Source organism: Sceloporus occidentalis, unplaced genomic scaffold (genome assembly GCF_023333645.1).
Source record: "Sceloporus occidentalis isolate IW3139 unplaced genomic scaffold, rSceOcc1.0.p SCAF_1, whole genome shotgun sequence".
Taxonomy (NCBI): Eukaryota; Metazoa; Chordata; class Lepidosauria; order Squamata; family Phrynosomatidae; genus Sceloporus; species Sceloporus occidentalis.
This window is the reverse complement of record NW_028316981.1, coordinates 145,436,287-145,442,029: the sequence shown is the minus strand read 5'-3', so window position 1 is coordinate 145,442,029 and position 5,743 is coordinate 145,436,287.

The window sequence follows — 5,743 nt, the reverse complement described above, 5'->3', positions numbered from 1 at the left end:
CATAGGCCAGGATCTGGTTGGTTTGGATACCAGGGCTATGGAGCACTGGTTTGGGAGTCAATAGGGACCCGGGGGTGAGCAGGGCTTGCGTTGTGGCCATTGCGGGGGCCACAACTTGGTTATGCCTCCCGGTGACTAGGGGCTTTGAGAACTAGAGAGAGCCTGGTGTTATGGCGGCCGGTTGGCATTCCTTACACCCTAGGTCATCCCAACGCCTGGCGGTCACCAGGCATGCTGCTTATTGATTAACCATGGGGTTAGTCGATGCTTCAGATCCTGACCTTATGCTTTGTGCCAACCCTACTGTTCTGGTTTGATGATGTTAATAAAGTTGTGGCCTTTCTTCCAACACGGTCTCTTGTGGTTTATAGCGCCAGCCTCCCAGGCAAATGACACTTGAGGTTTGGGCCTTTGGTCTCATCACATGTGAAATAAGAAACAGGAATGGACCTGCAAAGTCTTGATCATCACAACAAGCAGACAACACAATCCAGAGTCATTCAGTTTGTTTGTGGTAGATAGAGTAGAGCTGAAGCTGCATTGGAAGAAAATTCCTCTGACACTTCAGTCATAACTACATGAGATGTATATTTTTTTCTTGTTTGTACAAACAAATGGTTTCTTGAACAGATGAAACCAGAAATCCCCCTGGAAGCCAAGATGATGAAACTGAAGCTGTCATATTTTGACCACATCATGATGAGAAGGCACGACTCACTCAGAAAACCACTAATGCTTGTAAAGGTGGAGGGCAGTAGAAAGAGAGGTGGGCCACACACCAGATAGACTCAGTCAGGAAGGTCATAGACATGAATCTACAGGAATCAAGCAGAGCAGTAGAGGATAAGGGGGCTTGGAGATGTCTCCATGAGTTGGGGGCTGACTTGAGAGCAAACAACAACAACAACAACAACAACAACAATGCTTTAGTGATGGGAGAAAAGCTTCCATTTTTATCGGTGGAAGACCACCATCTTCACTGCTAATTGTACCACAGAGAAGATATTGTTACTGGGGAGAGAAGGGTATAACTTCCCCTCCATGGTTTTGTTGGGGGGGGTGGTCCTAATAAAAATCCCTCTCATCTTACTATTAATCAAACAAATAAACCTGGCATAATCATTTACCATCACATTTATTTAACCCCTTTGAAGGAATAAATAATCAAAAGCACTAAAAAAAATTTAAAAAATTGTGAGTATGCAGGCTTCCTTCTTGTAAAGAAGAATTCTGTAATATTCAGAAACAGAGCATAGAGTGATGTATCTTTACTAGACTCTTAATGTGTTTTTAACTGTTCTAAATGTTTTATTTGGACAGTAGGTTTAAGTTTTTAAAACTGTTATATTCTCCATTGTTTTAGCTGTGCTTTGCTTCAGCTTACATTGTTCTATATTACCTTATATCATTCCATATATGTTGGGTTCCATATTGGGAGAAAAATGGGATATTAAATACATAAATTAATATATAAATGCATGAATGAACATGTCTCATGCAAGATGTGCTTTATACCAAAGACAATTTTTGATAAACAACCCCAAAGCTGTCCATAGCCACCTCCCATTGTGAAATTCTAGCCAAAGGAAAGGGCTAAATTGGAAATAGGTCTGCATTTTCCAAAGACTTCAGACTCCAAGGGAAATGTGCTCCCTAAGGTGAGGAAAAACAACTGCTGTCTTAAAAGCAGGAAAAACACAACCAACAGTCAGCAAGATGTTTAGAATAGAACCTATTGATGGCCTAATATCACTGACAAGGCACGGAAAGGTGCATTGGAATGGGGTCAAGAGGACAAGGAGCAGGCCCCAAATTTGAAATAACATCACTAATAATCACTCAAGACATTGGTATGTAAACATCATGACCATTAAGATCATTAACCTTGTCAGTGCTTGAAAAATGAAATATTTTCATCAAATTAATAAGGGCATATATTTACAGAGAGACTGATATTTTAAGTTTGTGCCTCATGCTGGAGCACGGACACAACTTCTGAAAGGTTCTTCTGTATGGAGAAAACAAACAAGACTCAACCTAAGATTCTGCAGAAAACACAACACTCACATACCTCACAGATTCTTCACAGAGCCTGTAATAGCTACATAACTCCACCTGCCATGACATCACATGAACCACACAATCCCTTGTAGAAGCTGCTCAGAGAATACATGAACTGCCATACAGCAGTAACTAGCCAAGTGATCTTATCCAGTTCTGTCCTTCTCTAGATCCTGATTATGGCTTGTGAAGATCATACCTTTCCCTCCGAACTAATCCAAGTTAGTGATGAATTCCCTTTCCAGGTTGCTTACTCAGATGCCTGCCTTTGGACTTCTGTCACTCACCTTGCGTAACAACTTTAAACCTGTCTCCGGGTTTAATAACTGGAGTCCTAACATAATTTTGTTAGTCTGATTGATTGATTGATTGATTGATTGATTGATACCCCACCTTTCTCACTAAATGGGCCTCCAATTCAACACTGGATAAGTACTACTTATATCTTTGTTTCTTTATGTGCAAGAGTGGGACCCAAGGCAGCTCACATAAAGAAGCAATTAAAAATCTGACAATAAAATTTTCAAAACAATTGAAATCACTACATTAAAATAGTATAAAATCATTTTAAAGGCGTGCAAAAGTTTAAAAATAAAGTGTTGTTGTTGTGGTGGTGGTGATGATAGTGGTAGTGATATTGTTGTTGTTATTATTATTATTATTATTATTATTATTATTATTATTATTATTATTATTTCTATTTGAATTTTTTCCCAGACTGGGACTTAAAGCTGCTTATAATTAAAAAACATTGTTAAAAATCAACAAAATACAAATGTTAAAACAGAAACAATGAGGAAAAAATAAAACTAGATTAAAACATATACAGAGCATACACACACAGTACAGCAACTAGCAATATCCAGTGCATTGTGTAAAATGGATGTATGAGTATAATAAGTAGCCTCCCTGCTTCCACATTAAAAGCCTGCTTTAACAAAAAGGTCTTTGACTGCTTGTGAAAGGAAAGCAGAAGGGGACCAGTCTGGCCTCCCATGGAAGTGAATCCTAGAGGGAAGAAGGAGCAGCCACTAAGAAGTCTCTCTCTCATGCCCCCACCAGACAAACCTGTGATAGTTGCGGGGCCAAGAGAAAACCTTCCCATGCAGATCTTAAAACCTTGACAGGTTTGTAGATGTGATTTACATTGGATTCCAATTGGTAATGGTACAACCAATTTCTCCTTTAAAAAGTTAAACACAAGGCTTCCAAACAGATGTGTAGAATAATTTAAAAAAAGAAAGTTTTTACTCAGAGTGTTGGGCACTGCCGTAGTGCCAGTTCTTGAGCCATTGGCTGCCAGTCCCTAGAGAGTTTTCAGGAAAGAACAAAACACTTGTAATCAATGAGTACAAATATTACTAGTCCCTGGTCTATTGGAGTGGAGTGGGAGAACCATTATCCTCTACAACAAATGGCTGAAGAAGCACTGAACCAACAGAGAGGCTAAACATCTGCCATGCAGCATACACGTTTCATGCAACTACTCTGACTCAAAGTAACAACTTTTTTCTAAACTCCATTCTCACTGCATTCTCAGCTCCCACCTACCCAAATCTCTATTTCTATCTGAATCTATCTTGATCTTGTTTATGCCTATTGCTATTCCTAACTGGTTCTATATTAGACAATCAAACAATCAAACTTCTCCTTTTATATTCTTTTTCTGTCCAGTCACCTCTTTCTTTTGCAAAGCTTTGCCTGTCTGGAAGTGAATCGTCTACCACTCAAAACTCCTTCTCTTTTCCCCAAGATAAAGCCAGGGATCTGGCAGCGTATCAGGGTGTGTGTTATAATAGTAGTAGGGTTTTCTCCTAGATCTCATACAGTGAACCATCTACATTGATGGGCTAGTGATCCATAGATTGGAGCATCTGCAGCTGACAACACCCCTATATGATTCACTGGTGGCATGTGCATGTGGATGCATTGGTTTGGACACATAGAAGTCATTGCTCATTTAATCATATGGGGTGTGACAGTCCACATTTTTCCCCATCTATGGGTTGGAGGCAACCAAACCCGCAAGGATGGGAAGGTTCCACTGTACTACTTCGGGTGGTATTTTTTTTCATCAACCCACTCACTATTAGAAAGTGCTGCAAATATTTTAGTTTTATGTGACAGATTTCATTCTAAAAACTCATATAATATTTCCAACTTCCCTGGTTGTTCTCCATTCAGTTGAGGTATGATTATCATATCAGTAGTTCTCAACACCTCTGCTGTCTTCTGCCACATGTCAGTGGGACCAAGTGAGTGTGTTTTCCTGGCTAAAGCTCTGGTTTGGGGGCTTTCAGAAAAATTGTCTAAAGGCATATTGATAACCTGTATAAACAGTGCTCCACAACCCACTGCATTAATGGGCCACACATCATGATCCACCTATGATTTTGAAAGCCTTTTCTTCATTGCTTCCTCAACCCAAGAGTACCAAATGGGGAACAGTTTTCAAGCATTAGGTAGTTTGCCATATATCATCAACTCTGGATTCCTGGCTGACTACATGTGGCTTTCTGAGACAGACATTTTGCATGCCTGAAGTAGTAAATGATTCATTCTTGGTCCATTCAGTCCAACTTCCTGTAATGCATTAGCTCAGCAACTGAAGTATCATCAGGTTCAGATTAAACCCTGATCCTCTGTAGAAATTAGGATTCTTTGCAGTATTTAATTTTCACATCTGTGTTTCTTTGAATCCTCCAAATGTTTAATCTGGTAAATCAAGGATGGGCAGCTCAGGCAGCAAATGAAGCTCTGGATTGTTTTGTTCCTCTGGAGGTCTGTTGAAGTTGCACTATGGTAGTGTTGCTTTGGTATCAGCCATCCAGTTGTTTGGGAACATTTTCCTGTCTTTTGGGGTGATGAGCACCCAGAAACAGCATGCAACAGCTTTACAATTAGGTTTTTTTAAAAAAATGTTTAAATGTACTTTTTTGAAGCCAAATTCTCCCAAAACTGTTTTGGCTGTAAAAGGGGACAGGATGTCAAATGGCCTTCATGGGCCTTCCAAGGACCACACACAGCCCACTAGCCACACAATTATCACATAGATGCAGATTATACACAATACAGGGTCATCACTTGATACAATTACAACCAAAGCATCCATTTCATTGGTTTGTATTAGTTTTAGTACAAATGCTTTACAGTGTGCGTTGGAAGAAGAGGCCCAATTAAACCATAATCAAGTTTTGTTTTCTGGTAGGAAGCATTTTGCACTATCAGCACAGTTTGTAAGGTTGTATCCACACTGTAGAATTATAATAATTTGCTTCCACTTTAATCAACCTCATCCTATGGAGTCCTGGGATTTCTGGCTTTTGAAGTGATTTAGGATTCTCTAGTGTCCATCTCTAAACTAAAACTAGCTCTCTGAAGTGCACCTCGAACTCATTCACAAAACTACACATCCCATGATTCTACAGGATGGAGTCATGACAGTTAAAGTAGCATCTGATTAATTGTGCAGTGTTTATACAGCCTGGGCTCTCCTGAAAAAAAATCACAATCAAACTGATAATGGATAGAACTTGTGAGAGATAGAGAGACGACAGAGAGATTTATGGGACAAGGAACTTTATGGGATGAATATCACTGTTACATAGATCCCACACTTTATAGGTCTAAATAGTTAGGAAAGCTCTGACCAGTTTTCAGCTCATGTTTCTGAGATGAGTGT